The following is a 17346-nucleotide window of genomic DNA, read 5'->3' as shown; positions in this document are numbered from 1 at the left end:
AGAAGGGAACTGCCACTATTGCTTAGGTCCATGTGCAAATTTGACTGGTAAAATTGGACTCTCAGCAGCACTATTGGGAGCATAGTTTGAGAGGAGCCACCATATGGATTAGGATTTTAGCTGTGTTGATTCCAAGTCCTGGCAAACTTCTGTAGGAAGTAGGAACAACCATCAACACAATTGTTACCACACAATTCAGCAGCTGTGGACTACTGTTAGCACAGTGGGCCTTAATGAATCATGCCCCCTCTCTCCATCCCGTATCATCCAATCTTACCTTGATTCTGAGCATGGCCATGGGACTGACTTTGGCCGATGGGACATTAAGAAACATGGCATAACCAGAGACTTGAAAAGTGCTTGTGCATTGGGGCTCATTCTCTTGGAATGCAGTTTCCATGAGAAAGATCCTGAGCTAGCCTGGTAAAATTGCATTGGTTAGCCAACAGCCAGCCACAACTGACAGACTTGGCAGTAAGGCACTCTCAGAACAGCCAGCCCTGGTTGGCTGCAGATCACTGCAGTAACATGAGTGACCCCAGCAAGACTTGCGGAAGAACCACTCAGCTGAACTCCTCCTGAAGTATTGATCCACAGAATGGTGAGCACACAAATGGTTCTTGTTGAAGCCACCACCTTTTCACAAGAGATCACTGACGCAGCTTCTTCTCTTAATGTCTAACTAGATTTTTGTCATATTCCCAGTCCTGCCACCTTCTTCAGGCTCCCAGGCGCTGTAGCTGATATCTGGTGTACTTGACTTTAACCTCTGTGATACTCTCAATTCAGTTCAACAAGTATTTATTGGGCATTTATTATTTGCTAAGCCCTCGGTTAAGTTAACAATGCTATAGGTGCACATTCACTAAAGAGTTTCTAATCTGGGTTAGCCTGTGTGTGTGCAGACATGTAGGGCAGTACAAGTATTCCAGAATTGTTTTATATGAGAAACAAGGCTGACTTTTAAGAGGGAGTTACTGCCTATAAAGGGAGCTTGATAGTACCCTCATGTGTAAGTGAGCACTGGAGAGAAGGAAGTATGGTGAGTCCATGAAGGCCTAACTATGGATGGTGAGACAGACGAGGAGGGTTGGAAGGAAAATAAAGATGCTGCAAGAGCCATGGGAAACAATAACACAAATTCCATGCCTGTGCTTTAGGTCCTCCCCCTTCCTGACCTCTTTCCTTCAGACTTCGTATCTTCTAGACCAATTCTAAACGTTCCATGGCTTAGCTGTAGCTAGGAACTTTGTAAAAACCAGTGGTTTGTCTTGAAATCCTCACAGGGAAAAGCACAGTAGTCCATTGGCATCTCCCCTGCCATAGTGTTTATATCATCATTAGCCACAAAATCTGGTTGAAAGTGCAACAAAAATAAAGTGGTAGCCGAGGCCGAGCCACATGGCTGGACGTGCATTCAGCTGCAGGCGCCCTGCCAGCCATGTCAACAAGCGTGGTCCACATGGCACAGGGATGCGGAGTACAAATGGTCCATGCGGTAAGGAGAACAGTGCTAGCCAGTCCTCTGCTAGTAGAGGTGCTGCCCCCAGACAGACAGCCCTCTGCTCAGTTAGCACCTCCACGTTACAGAACCCAGGCCAACTCATCTGGAGTCATGCAGTGTGTCTGCTCTGTTCTCTTTAAGTGACAGCCATGCAAATGGAAGTTTAGTTTGTTCTTATATTTTATTCCTTCCTCTTTGCTTAACTGGTCATGTCCACACAGTAACCACTGAGAAAGATGCTGCTTTCTGGGTAGAACCGAACCTAATTGGGTCCTGGCCAACAGCACAGTAACTTAAAGGACATTGTCATTTTGCAGAGGTGATAAAGTCCTCTCATGCCACCAAATTTGGTTGGATTTCTGTATGTACAAGCAAGGCCAGTCACAACCACTGAAATCCAGTGCAGAGTATGATTAGATTGTCTCAGCACAGCAAAGGAGAGAAACTTAGTTTGGAAATTCCCAAGTGAAATGAAAAGAAAAAGGGGGTTACGATTCAAAACACAGTATATTAGTAATTGTATCTCTATTTTCCATGTAGTCCAACTCATTATACATTTTGTAGAAACATATGAAAATATTCCCAAATAGTTATTTCTTTAGGCCAAGAAAAAACAAGAAGTGATTTTACCCAGGAAATATATTGAACAAAACTATAAATCAAAATCTGTAATGAACTGCACTTCTCTGCTGATCCCAAAAGAGCATAATTAACCTGCATGTATTTATCTGCAAAACAAATTACCTTTAAAAATTATAGTAATTTAATAATGTTTTACATCTAATTTCATTTTAAATGTACAGTCCTTTCTTCCGTTTTCCTCTCTAACTCTGTTATTTTAGTTAACCATATGCTTTTTTAATAATGCTTCACATATTTTCAGTCCTTTATAGTTATCAAAGAAATTTCTCAAGGATTTTTCCACTTGATACTTACAGCACTGTTAAATAGGATATTTTCAAAGGCGGGGGAAACTGAGGTTTGGGCTACGTGATTCGGCCATGCCCACTAGGGGACGCAGAGGGCACAGGACCTAGATCCAGCGCACATCTGGGTTCTCCTCCAACACCAAGCTTTCCAGTGCTTTCCACCATACTTCACGGACAGAACCCGGCGACACCGGTCCAGGCATGTGTCCTCCAAAGGGTGTATTTTCATTTGCTCCAGTTGTTTTTGTTTATTACCTATTTGTATTTATTACAATCTGTTCCTCCACCCTTTTATAAGCAGGTTGTATTTGGAATGTTGTCTCGGGGTCTTCATAAGAGATAGGTATTTGTAGACTTAACGTAAAAAAGAGTATGTAAAATATGTCTTTTCAATTTAAGTATCTCATGATTTTCCTGGAAACTGAATAGACCATCAATCCTGGCAGCTTAAAGAAATAAGTGGAAAGAATGTAGGCTTTTATCATGAGAAGCAATTGCCAGGATGGACATTTGAAAAATACCTAGAAATATAATATAAATATAAAGAAATATAGAAATATTCTTTAATTCCTTTTAAAAATGGGTTTATATCCTATTTTAAAAGAAATTAGTATGTGGAAAAGAAAAAATCCTATAAAATATCATTTATATTTAATTATAAAAATACTATTATTTCTGTAAAATATAACCAATGAATATAAGAGATAATAACAGTAATGGTCTAAATTATCAAAAATTAGATCACAATGAACTACATACATTAAAAAACAAATAAACAAAAACTTCCTTTAGGCACTCTTTCATTTGCCTATTCTTAATATAGAATAAAGTATGTATTTCATATCTTACATATTATTGTGGATATTAGAACTATATATTATATCTAATATAACTATTAAATATGTTCCCTGCATGTAGTTTTTTTTTTTCCTTTAGAGAGATTTGGACTCCATAACAATATTTAAATCATAAAATCAAGCTAAAGATATTAGGGCTTGCTTGTCATTTTTTTCTTGAGTAAACTACTTAAAACCTACATATATATATTTCAAAACTCTAAATGGTAGCATGGAGATATTTTTTGACACAAATTTGAATTGCACATTTAAGTTAATACTAATATGTATATTCCCAAAGTACTTTATCACTTACAAAGTACCAATTTTCAAAAGAAGCATGTCGTTTACTTAAAATATAAACAAGTATTTAACTCTGAATTTTTTCCTTTCTTATTGAAAAAAACTTACACAAAATATTTAAACTATCTTCAGCATAGGTTACAGCTAAAGAGAGACAGGAAAAAAATAGAGAAATGAAAACAGATTACAGAAAAAGAGAAAGTGCTTTTTAAAAGATAGAGAACTAAGAAAAGATATTTAATGTAAATGTGATACAGTTATGATGATTTAACTACTACTTAAGTACACAGGGCAAAAAATGGCCACACAAACGTGCTGGGTAAACTTAAGGATCCAGAGAGAAGCCATTTATTGCTCTATAACCTCAGAGGCAAGCTAAAATTATTTCCTAAGTAACAGATTTCCAGTCTTGCTGAATTATTGTGTAACAGAGGGGCAATAACTTCCACAGAATCTCTCCCTTGGCTACCTGTAAAATCAGCAAGATGAACTAGATCTAAGTAATCTCAGGTGTCATTTTCAGAAGACTTGACCCTAGAAACTTTTCTGTGGAAAGCAGAATCACCAAACAGTTCAGGTTTTGGGGTTTTAATGAACTAAGTGGTTAAAAATCTAAGGAATAAGAGAAAGCAATATCACCTTAATTTAAAACCTTTTATAACTCTTATGTTATTTTCCTTTATTGGGTCTAAACATCACAAAGGACTTAAGTTTGGCCAGATACTTTTCAGAACCTCTATTGCTAGAAAATTTTAATTCAGATATCAGATAAAAGTTTCTCCTATGAGATGCAGAGATTCTCAGATATTTAAGTGCCCTAACAAAGTCATAAGTTATTTTAATAAAATTTTGCTTGTATCAGTAACCAGAACATGTGGGAGACATTTAATTCATATTGAGTTTTATATTAATTCATTAATACATTTATTCAATAGGCATTTCATCCTGATTCAGATATGTGGGTTTACCCAGTAGAGCCCATCATTTTTCCTTTTAGTATTAATGCTATTTCAAATTCAGTACTACCTGCAATTCCGGCTGGTGATAATTTTATCAAGTGTTACAATTTTTATGTGAGCATTCTTATGGAAGAAACTATTTAAATATAGACTCAGATAAGTTTAGATATGCCTTTAATCAATAGATACATAGGGCTTGAATTTTTTAAACAATTTTTTTCTCTGTAAAAATTTTAACTTGAAAAGAAATTCAATGTTTTTAGCTCCATATTGCTACATTGTATTTTCTAATAATACTTCAAAAAACTAGAGATAATAGAAATATTAAATTTAGATTATATGCCCTGTGAACAAAAAGTAAAGAAATTGGAGTTATTTAATCTGGTGAAAACTTTATAATTTAGGTAAATAAATGTTGATCCGTCTTTGTAAAATCTGGGTAAGTGTTAAAACTTTAGACACCTAAGTAGCTATGAGTCTAGGTCAAGGAAGTAAATTGGGCACATATTGTGGCTGAGAGCCCCTGAAAATGCATTGTAATAAAACACAGGCATTTAAAAAGGAATGAAGCAGTGGAGAAAAACTACAGCCGGGATACGTTATCCTGGGAGTTGCACAGCAGGTGGAGATTGATCTGCCCATTGCAACACTAGACAGACTATAGGTCCAAAAGTGAAAGAATCTCTGGAGAGAAGGAGTTATAAATGAAACTAAAAACAGACACAAAATGAAGTCTTCTCTATGTGTAAGGCAAAAAGGGGAGGGAGTTGGGTTGGGGGTTCTATAAATAAGAGGCAGAAGATGTTGGAAGAAAACTAGGGATTTGAGTGAGGGTCCTGTGCCCCCAGAGTAAGGCTCTTCTGCTGGAATTTGCAGAGGTCTGTCAATAAGGCTCTGCCCACTCATCCTAATATGCAACTTTATAAAGGACACACCTCACCCCACACCACCATTCTTCATATAAAATCCCCAGTTACGGAGGAGATTCAGGAGAAAAACTGTCTTACGTATATAATAGTAGAGGAAACACACAATACTGAATAGCTCTTTTTTAAATATATGAATAGGCAAAACAAGAATACTAAGGCATATAAGAATCAGCAGCATGGAAGGAAAAAACTAGGAAAAACAGGAAACCTTCATAGAGATAATTTAGGGAATAAAAGAAAACACAAAATCTAATAAATATTTAGAGATATGAACAAATGTTACATCTAGAAACTAGAGGTTGACAATAAAAAATCTCAAGCAAAGTATAGGAAGGAACTCAGTGAAATGAAACCTAATTGGAGAAATTTAAAAATCCAATAAAGGAACTGAATACTAAAGTTAAAGATATATTAGAGACTGTAGAGCAGAAAGAAATAGAGGGAAATCATGACTGGTTCTGGAAATGAAAGCTAGGAGCACTAGAGAGAAAGAATAGAGAAAGTGGAGGGGGAAATTATCAAAGATGTAACAGAAGAGAATCTCCCAGACTCAATACTGTCACAATCCTGCATTTTGTGTTGCTATATTTAGTGTCTAGCACATTGAATATATACTTAGGCCCACAACTAGACACACCCTAACAAATTTAAACATCCCAGTGAAAATGAGAAAATCCCAAGAGCTTTTGGGGGCAATAACAAACAATTACAAAGGAAGGAAAATTAGATAAACATTTGATTTTTTAAAAGTTATTTCTAAAGAAGCTTTAGATTACAAAAATGTTACATCATAAATAGAGGGGATTCCTATATACCTCACTCCCTCCCCCGCCCACACTGTCCCCCATTAAAAACATCTTTCAAATGTTTTGTTACAATTGATGAATGCATATTGAAGCACTGCTACTAGTCATGGTCTATAGTTTATATGATGGTTTACATTTTGTATTGCACAGGTTTATAGATTTTGATAAAATGTATAATGGCCTGTATCGATCTTTGCAATGTCATGCAGAACAATTCCAATGGCCCAAAAATGTCCAATGTTATACCTATTCTTCCCTCTCCCTCTCCTCAAAACCAGTGGTGACCACTACCTTTATATCACTGTTACAAGTTCTTCCATTACTAGAATAAAAATAAATCTACTTTAGTTCATAGTTGCATTCACCCCTTATGTTTGTTCATTCCTCAATCTTGAGGATTTTGGGATGGTGATGTCCATTCTGTTTCCTATTGAGACGGGGCTTAGATCCCATTGGGCAGATGGGTGGAAGTGTCTTTTTTGTAGTTGTAGGTATTCTCTCTTTTTGAGGGATGGGCATTGCCCACCATCATCCTTTTGTTAGTTATCCTGGGCAAGTCTGATGAACTGGAAATTAGGTTCCAACTCTGCTGAGATTCAGGCTCAACCAGCATATGAGCAGCTGGAAGATTTAAGTCTCTGGGACACATATTTAATGGGCATAGGGCTAATTAAGGTTCAAATATAAAAGGGGCATAAGAACCACGTGTAGGAAAATTATAAATGAGTCTAATTCTGATACACTGGGGCATAGGTTATCACATATTCCAAGGTATGGCCAATTGACAGGGTGCCAAATACCTGGGGTTGTCTGCCCTGCCTATAGTGTCTAGATGTCTCTAGAGCCTTCAGGAGCCCCCCTGCTTGAGGCACTGTTTACCGTGGCAGTCAGTAAGATCCTCCTGAGATGTGCATAAACATAACCTCTGGAATGACCTCCCAACTCACTTTGAAATCTCTTAACCATAAAAACTCTTTCATATTTAACATTTCCCTCTTTGGTCAAGTTTTTTTCCCAAATGCATTACTAGTTGGTGCTTGGTAATATCCCTTGGTGCCAGGGAGGGTCACACCTGGGAGTCATGTCCCACACAAGGGGGAAGGTAATGAGTTTATATGCTGAGTTTAACTTAGAGAAAGCCACATTTGAGCAATAAGGAGGCTTTCAGGATGTAACTCTTAGGCAACAGGTATTACTAGACTAGGTTTCAATTTCATAAGAATTTATTTCACAGTTCAAATAGCAACATCAAGGGCCTGGTGTATTGGTCTGTCCTCCTTCTCTAGGTACTGCCCATGTACTTTGGGGATTCTTTCTACTCTATTAAAGAATATGGCAGGACTCTCCAGGATGGAAATTCAATATTCTTTCGGCTATTGTATGAGTCTCCATTCACCAAGACAACATCCCACGACCACTTGAACATGTTCACATTGCATAGAGGCATGCCCCTGGTGCACCCCTCCCCAGTAAGCATTAGATTTTTCATTAACAACACTGGAAGTTAAAAGGCAATGGGAAAAAAAACAACAACAACAACAACAAAAAGGCAATGGGACAATGCCTTTAAAATTCCAAAGGAAAATGATTTCCAACTTAGATTTCCATGCCCAGCAAACTTGTCAATCAAATATGAAGACAAAAATACAGACACTTAAATATATGCAAGGGCTCAGAAAATATAAACCCCCTCATCTTACTTGGAAAGGTAGCTGGAGATAAATTCCAATAAAATAAGGAAGTGAACTATAGCTCTAGCCCAGAAGAGCAGAGAATAGCAATAAAGCTGGATTCAGAGATTAACCAGGCCAGAGAGAAGTAGGAAGAGGGGTGACAGGTGTTGTAAAATATAAAGGGGTAGCTCTAGGATGCAATGAATGGTCAAGAGCATAGAAAACATTTAAGACTCAATAGAATTATACAAAAAGTAAATAAAAATTTCAGGAAAAGTCCAAGATTACACAAAAACTCTCAGTCCAAATATTAAACAACCCAAAATGTGGCAATTGATGAGATATAAGAAAGGAAAATGCACTTTATCGTGATACTAGCAACATTTTCCTTCTACTGGCTTGGTACACTGGACATGAAGAGGTGGGACCTTAGAGCATCGGCTCAGCAGGAAACAATACTTACAAGGTCACAATAATATAGGTAGAAAGTGGATGGATGGATGGAAAGACAGACAATTAGCTCTCAAATTATAGGTCAACACATACACAGCTAAGAATTCTTGGCTATAATTAACTACAGGGTCAAATGTTAAGAACCCTGACAATGTAGAAGTAGAAATGTGGTCGACAGAATATGGGATGAGAGGATTGGGCAAAATTACCCTCATCTTTCAGTTTGGGTATGAGGAGAGTTAACGAAACAAGAAATAGAAGCTTAAATATATATGACTATCCCAATAAAAGAATATAAATATATAACTAAAACATAACTAACGAACACTGAGACTAGGAATGGGTGGGGAGAAGTCAATTAACATTGAACTAAATGCATGACTTTCACAGGAGGCATTCCATAGATAAGGCATAACATTGATAAATGAAGACATCAAAAAATGTAAAAATATAATCCAAAGAGATAATCAATAGAAATATTAAACATGAAAAATGGCGGGTTTGCCTATCTCTGTGGAATGGGCCTAAGGACAGCTGTGATTGCTACATCTAACTGTACGCCCTCCTGTGCTACTTGATAAAATGTGCATGCGGTACTTTGACAACACTATTTTTTCTTTCAAACTTAAATAAGTACTTTCAAATCATGAAGCTTCTGCTTGGCATAAAACAGAACTGTCAAGACAAAAGAACTCTGATCCAGTCCATCTACTGGAGAAAATAAGCACGGCTACTATTTCCTAAGAGCCTAAAAAGTGAGAGGCAGGGTGCTAAGCTCAGTAAGTGCCTTACATCTGAAGAGACAACAACACTGAAAGGTAGGATTTATAATGCTCATTTCATAGATGTGGAGGCTGAGCTTCAGGGAAGTTAACAGTGCCAATGTTAAAAATAATAAAAATAAACAAAGGGTGTTAAATGCTAGCATCTAACCTGTTCCAAAACTAAAAACCAATTGAGCGAGCTCATGTTAGATGACCTCTCAAGGTATCTTTCAAATCTGATATTTCCTGATTCCACAAGCAGAATGAGACCAAAGTCTACTCAATTCTCCAGCATATTTCATGCAACCTAAAAATCAATCCAGACATGCAAAAGAATGTGGGTAATCAAACAAGGTTTCATCTTCAGGGTTGTGTGTCAGGTCCAAAAAGTCTGTTATCAGGCACAGGTGCAGGGATTTTCACTTGCAGGCTCTGCCTACATCTAGGATCTCTGAATCACACTTTATATATATGTATATACATTTTAAATTAACTTTCTTAGATGTATATTACTGCATGCAAAAATATTACACTATTACAATATAACAGTAAACCAAACAAAAAGGGGTCCCTTTATCAAAGCTTAGTATGTGTTTATTTTAAGAATGTTCAGAAATCCACTCCATGCAGTTAGGTTTTACAGCTCATGAAAACAAGCTCCAAATTTACAGCTATTTCATAACATTCCTATCAGCATATAAGAGCTTCTTTCACAGCTGGCACAGAGTGCCCTTTTTCCTGTCTCTTCTGAATCGGTAGGAAGCTCCTTAGATCTCCTTTTACGAACATTTTCTCTCCTGGCAGTGGGGAATCACAAAGGGGACACCATTGATCTGGCGCTGAAGTGAAAAATTCCACACGATGAGACAGCTAACAGAAGTACAAGTTCAGGCAGGAAACCAATGATTTTATTAATTATTGCTGGTCGTGTCATTATTTAAAAAAATATATACTCAGGCTAAAAAAAAATATAGAATGTGAGTGTGTGTGTGGGAGAGAGGGAGAGGCAGAGGGAGAAAGAGAGAGAGAGGCAGGGGGGAAAGAGAGAGAAAGAAGAGAAAGGAGACACGAGATGAGAATGAATTTCATCCTGTGGACACCCCGCAAGCACTCACCAGAGGAAATCAAGTTGCCGCCAGTTTGGCTGGGCTTCAGCGCCATCTGCATAGTATTTAAAAGTGAGAGCCAAACTCTGAGCTATTTTATTGGAGTTAGTAAGGAAGCTCTCCAATCTATATCTGAAACTCAACCGTTCCAGCTTCTGAGCATCAGTAAAAAGAGCCTACAGAGGTCAAGAAACTTAAAAACAGCATGAGGAGCCGCTTTGCAGTCCATATAGAACTAGAAATTAAGAGCCTGGGCAATTGAAAGAACCGTTTACTCTCTAATGAATGGTGAGAAAATTCCGTGGTGATTCTTGGGAAGAAAGGTGTGAGATATAAGATAATAATCACACTAATAGCTAAAATTCACACTGAAGTTACTGTGGGTCAAAACACTAAGGTTTTTTTATATTCATAAATTCATTTAATCCTCACTGTAACCCCAAATAGGATTATTATTATCCTGATTTTGCAGAATTCCTCCCAGAATGATTTCCTGAACTAAGAACTCTCTTAGAATATTGGTTGTAATATTTGGTCCCTTCTAATCCAGTACTTGTGTTTTGTTCCCAAGTGACCCAGAAGTGGGCAAATTTAATTTCAGTTTCCCACAAAACCCAATGAAATATTTAAGAAAATATAGATTTTAATAGGGCAATAAGATTTATCAAGAAATATAGGTAACCATAACGAGAGCTAACATTTATTGAATGCTACCAATAGCCAAACTTGTTCTAGCTTTTCATTCATTATATCAAATTAAACCCTGCAACAAACCTGTGAGCTAAGTACTATTATGGCACCCATTTACAAATGAGGAAACTAAGGCATGAAAGAGTCAGGTAATCTGGTTGAGCTCACAAAGCTAGTAAGGAACCGAAGCACTTAACCTACGCCAGCTTGCTGTCCAACATTGAGTGGCTAAAATAACACTGTTACCAGTTCTCTGGGTTCCATGGCGTAACTGGGCTCGACTGTGTGGTCCTCGCTGGGGTCTTTGAAGCAGGTATAACCAGAGCGCACTTGGGACTGGACACGTAAAAGGGCTTCGTCACTCAAGTCTGATGCCACAGAAGGGAAGGCTGGACCTGCTGGCAGCTGGCTAGACATCTCTCCCTCTCACACAGCCCCTCTCTATGTGGGTAGCTTGCGCTTTCTCAGAGCATCATGGTTTCAAGGTCGTGGGATGTCTTATATGGCAGATGATTCTCCCCTGAGGAAACAATTCAAGACACCCCCAAAGAAGCTGTAAAGCTTCTCTGGACCTGGGCTTAGTAGGTAGCACAAAGCATCACTCCTACTGGCATTCTATTGGTCAAAAAGTGAGACTTGGGGTTAGCTCAGACTCAAGAGGAGAGGATTACACAAGGGTGTAATATTAGGAGGCACACTTCACTGAGGACCCCTCTTTGGAGGACAGGACCATAGCTCTTAGCTATAATTATCTACTGCTTATGCTATGAACTCCCGAGTTGGAGTTCTGAGTCCCATTTGATCAAGGCAAAATAATGCCACTGAAAAACCAATACACATAAAAATTTCCCCAAATAATTAAGTTTTTCTATTAGAGAAATCTGCAGAGGTGGCACAGAGTCTGCCTCAAGATGATGAGATCAATGAAGAAGTTCCAAAAAATGTCTGAAAAGTCTCTAAGCCTCAATAGTTAAGATAAAATCAGTCTTTTTCTTATTCCTTCACTTTTTGGAACAACGTTCAAAGTCTCTCTAGAATATAGGCATTTTCCTGATTGAGTTCTTATCCTGGCTCTGCTGCTAATTAGCCTTGACCAAGTCACTTAAGTTCCAAGCAACAGTTTCGTCCTCTTTTTAAAAGCAGGTATAGGTATTTGCCATCATGGAACAGATGGGGGGATCCAATGGGACTGCATGTATGAAGCTGCTTTGAAAACTGAAAAGTAAAGCACTTCTCAACATCGGAGCTTGCTATTGGTGGATTAGGGGTATGATGTACTTCTCCCCTGCTGAGCTGTAACTTACATGATATCAAGAACTACCTTGCACACTGTGGTATCCTCATTGTCCAGAACACTGCTGAGCCCAGAGATGAGATGATTTGCTTTATCATTCAAGCAGAAACACATTTAAGGGTGAAAGAGGACATTTGTAGTAATTACACTGTTGGCCAACAGGTGCAATATGGAGATATGGTCATCCTTTCCCAGTGGAAACTTCAATAAACATTTATTGAATATAAATATTTATATTACTTTTTAGTTTATTTTTGTCCCTTTTCATTATGGCTTTCTTGTTAGTCTCTCTTATTCCACCCTTCTCTTTCATCCAATTTTATCTTTATTTCCAAAGCCAGAACTCAAACTCTATCTCATCTCTAATAGGAAATTGCTCCATTAAATAGATTATCATCACTGTAAATCTTATGCTACCTCCCAGGAATTAGGGCTACATTTTATTAATTCCCTAAGTAATCATTTAGTATCTACTTTATAGCAAGCACTCTCTTAGCTGGGGTGCAGCAATAACCAAGTTCAGCAAAATCCCTGCCTTCAGAGAACTTAGATTCTTCCGAGGAAAGACATTAGAAGACAATCACAGATTGTGATAAATACTATGAAGGATATAAAACAGGCAGATTTCATAGGCAGTGATTCAGGGTTTAGAAAAGACAGTCTAGAAAAAGGCAACATTTAAGCTGAAATGTAAATGATTGAAAGATACAAGCTGGGAAAAGTGCTTGAAGCAGAGAGCAGCAAATAGAAAGACTCCAGGGAAGAGGAAATTGATACATTTGAGGAACCGGGCACAGCAGTCAGGTGGCCACACCTGGTGAGCAAGAAGAGCCGTACAAGGTACAATTGCAGGTGGAGAGCACTGGCTTTGAAGTCAGATAGAGACCTACATCACAATGCTGATTTTCTCTCATCCCAGTCTCATCCCAGTATGACCTGGGCAAGTTACTTACACTCTCTGAGCTGACTTTCCAAGATTGATGTGAGGATTAAGCAACATAAATGTACAGGAAGAGTCTTGCATATAGTAGATATCAATATAAATGAGGAATGTTAAAGAGTTACAAAATTATCAGTTGCTCGTATGAATGCCTGTAAAATAATTCATACAGGCTTATATTTACAACGTACTAACCCAAGGACGAGCCGCAAAAAATAAAATTATTATTATCTTTAAGGTTTGTTTTTAAAGTTTTGCTTGTTTTAAAATTTTTACACTTCCCCCTGATGGTCACTGAAAGTTCAAGGAAGTAATTAAACTGGAGATAAATTGGGCAGAAATGGGAAATGCTGGCTACCATTTCTGGAAAATCCCCTGGCTCCCCAGGCCCTGGGGCTTTTTAATTGTTTTCTAATCCCCTTGTCTCAGTGCCCCTTACACATTAATTAATTAATTCTCCAGCTAATATAATCAGTACTCAAGCACAAGGGCTCCTAGCCTCTCTTTAACCCTCACCACATCCAACTCTGATTCTTTCATAGAATAAAGTACTGCTGTTTATAGAGAAATCTCAAGCTAGTCATTCCATGCTGAAAGGGATTAACTTTCTAGTTAGAACTTGGCCTTTTTGTGCTGGTCCTGAGCCGCACCTGTTGTGCAGGTGCCATTCCAGCCGCTCTCCACTGATATGGACAGCGTATGAAGTCTTTTGTGCAGCTCTGCAGGTGCATTAATTATAGACTACCTGGATGCATCTAGAACACTTGGCAGTAACAAGACTGCAGTTAATGTTCTGTTAAACAATGTCTCCAATGGTGTGTATTGTGGAGAATGATAAGCGACAGTCGGATAATGGCTTAGTATAATCCAGGAGTCATTTGATCACCCCAATTGGGCCCCTACTCAATTTTGTTGCAAAATAAATCTTTCTTTGATAATAATCTTTCAAAGTTGATAATAGATATCAGCCCTGGAACAAGGTGGGAGAGAGTTACATTTGCTGCCATGAAAATAATTTCTAGTCAGGGAAATTCATTAGCTTTCCTGAAACGTTGGCGCGTGTGTGAATGTGCCCTAGTTCTTTTCTGAAGCCAGGAATCCCAAAGGCTTTGTCTTACTCTGAGTTCAAATGTGGAAAAATCGGTACTGCCAAAGATTGCTTTTTTTTTAAAGGTGAATCTGAGTGGATTTTTCACCAAATATATAAGAACTGAAGCGCCTTGAATGACCTGTGCTAAAATTAGAAAGCACTCAAATGGAAGACTCAGCATGTGGATCTCTTATTTGAAAAGCAATAAAAAGAATTAAAGTATCCTGTTTTAGTTAGTCCAAGGAAAACCCACTAAGAGGAAACCAGTTGGCCAGTTCATTCAGTAAAGAACATAAAAGCATCCAGAATTATTTTAGCTTCCTTGAAGCTTAGGGCAAAAGGAATGCACCAACCTATAGAGAACAACAGTCAGGTATGTGTTCGGAGAACAGTGTCTTTACCAGAGGGATAGCCTATTTCCTTAATCTTATATTGGTTTAACAAGAAGTATTTTGAGAGCAATTCTTGGACTCAAAAGGCAAGTGATGGTTACCGTCACAAGGGTAAGGAAGTTTGAAATAACCATTAACAAGGGTAAGGTCAGCCCAGCGAGTTTCAGTAATTTCAAGTATTAATATATTGGGAAAGTAAGAAAAAGCATCAATCTAGTGTTTCAGTAATCATAATCATTTGGTACTTCTTAACTCTTGGTTACCGTTTCAGGCTTCATTTTCATTTCAAAAAAATGGGACACACTTGTTCATGAACTAAGCAACTTAAAACTGTTTTAAAGTTAGATTATGGAGGACAGGCCTGCTACGCCAAGACCCTGGAGTTTGCGGAAACCAAGGTGGGGCTGGATTTCAGTGCTGAGGCTCAAGACTCCCAAAGCGTTGGCACCTGTGCCCCGTCAGCCCCGTTCTCACCCCTCCCAGACAGCGCCTCTGAGATATCCTCTCCAACGTTAGATTTTATGCTAACCGTGTCGACCGAGAAATAAACTAAGCAGCAAGGCAATAACAGCATTTATTTGGGGTCACAGAATTACAGTTTGGGAGCACAGATTCAGGTCACAAACCAAAGAGTGACAATTTCAGGCAAGGGGTTTTTTGTTAGTTTGTTTTCCTAGCACATTGCAGCTCTCTTTATTTTTTTTATTTCTTTTTATTTTTCACATTTTTTAAATGGTTTTATCTTTTTAAAATTAAAGATATATAAATCACACAAAATGTTACATTAAAAAATATAAGAGGTTCCCATATACCCCACTCCCCACACCCCCCACTCCTCCCCCATCAACACCTCCTTTCATTAGCGCGGTGATGCATTTGATGAACACATTTGGGAGCCCTGCTACACAGCAAGGATTTTTAAGGGAAAAGTTGTTTGTGGCTGGGGGATGTTTGGGGTACTCCAATTGTCTTTCAGGTTAGATAGTTTGACAATGGTGTCCCCATGTCCTTAGGTTTTTCAGGAACACTGTTGCTTGACGCTTTGCATACATTGGCAGTTTGTGACATTTGCCTGAGAGTAACCTCCAGGATGATCTCCCAGCCCTATTGGAAATCTCTTGGCCATAGAAGCTCTATTCTATTTTATTTCTTTTAACAATTCATAATCTCCACTTCAGTTTTCCCATTATGGCACCAAAGTTTCCCAGATTCTTGTGCTTCCATCACTGGAAATACCTTTCTTCTTCATGGATAATTCAATTGCATTCACTTCAATTAATATGTAAGTGCATGGGACGTAAGGCAAATAAATAAACAATCCTAAATTCCAGAGGATCAAGGTGTGGTATGAAAGAGAGTCCAAAGTAAACTGGCCTAAAGTTTGTTCTAATACAAACCAAGAGAGTGAAATGACTGAGGGACAGGGCTGCAGCAGGGGGGATACGAGGGACAGCAAGCAAAGGGGGAGAGCCGCGAGAGTTTCATTGCCAAGGAATGGTGGGTGGTGGACTGCAGGCTGAGCTGGGGCTGGAAAGCTAATCACGCCCTGTCCACCAGAGTACAGCTCACAAACCGTGGTCCTTCCTCTGCCCTGCATTCCTTGAGCAAACTTGCTCTTATTGCGTTGCCAGGAGAAGATGCTCCAGTCAGGTCACCTCTCTAGGCTTGATCTGCCTAATTAGATTAGAAATCTTAAGGACAGGTGCCATGTCTTCTAAGCATTTGTGTTCCAAACAAGAGCTAATGCCGCACAACAAAAGCAGTCCCACTTCCTGAAGGTTCTGCGTTGCCCTGGGCACACAGTTTCATGAAGGAGGGTTCCAGGAGAGAAGACAATGTCCTTGGGGGGTATCACTAGTGATCAAGGGGTAAAAGGGGTCCCCAGGATTATTGCTAATAGGAGGAGGTCTGGATCACCAGGTGCTGAGACCAGCTCAGCAATAGGTTTGCACGAAGGGAAGGCGACTCAGAACTGAAGAAATAAAAGGACAGAAAGAAAGACACAAGAGAGAAACTGAAGATGGGACCAGGGGGCTCAACAGCTTCTGGAACTGAAAGCCTCGACTCTGGTTTCCACATCGTATTTATTAGAAATTACAAAGCCGTAGTTCTCTATGTTTACTTTCAAGGCTGCTTGTTATTAAAGCTGCAGCACCAGCAATGCGAGGGAGCAGGCCATAACAAAGATCAAACATCTCATGCAAACCATTTTTGTGCTGACCAGACAGCATTCCTTCTAGTCAAGGCTGGTGTTCCAAAGCCCACACTTCTTATCTGCATTATGGAAACGTTTCAACTTCAAGCCAGGTTCCCACATTCAAATTCAAGCTATTTTCCCACAATCAGGAAATGGGAAGATTTTTCTCATGCAGAGAAATTCCTACAATAATCCTATGCTAGAAACAATGGATTATGGAAGTCCAGTTTCAAGATCTACTGAAATCATCAGCCTAAGACATTTCATTCTTTTTTATCTCCTCCTACAATATTATCTCACAGTTCAAGTTATATCATTACTTGTCCTTTTTACAATCTTTTTTTCACAATGTTGAGGAATGTAACACGCATACTGTGGAGGAGAAAAAAAGAGACAAGATAGCACCAGATTTGCTATGACCTTTTTAAGGTTCCAAATTTAGTTAGTTAGCCATTTCTATCCTCCTAGCTTTTCAGAAGCT

Source organism: Dasypus novemcinctus, chromosome 20, assembly GCF_030445035.2.
Source record: "Dasypus novemcinctus isolate mDasNov1 chromosome 20, mDasNov1.1.hap2, whole genome shotgun sequence".
Taxonomy (NCBI): Eukaryota; Metazoa; Chordata; class Mammalia; order Cingulata; family Dasypodidae; genus Dasypus; species Dasypus novemcinctus.
The sequence above is the reverse complement of the archived record's forward strand: the minus strand, read 5'-3'. Positions refer to the sequence as shown.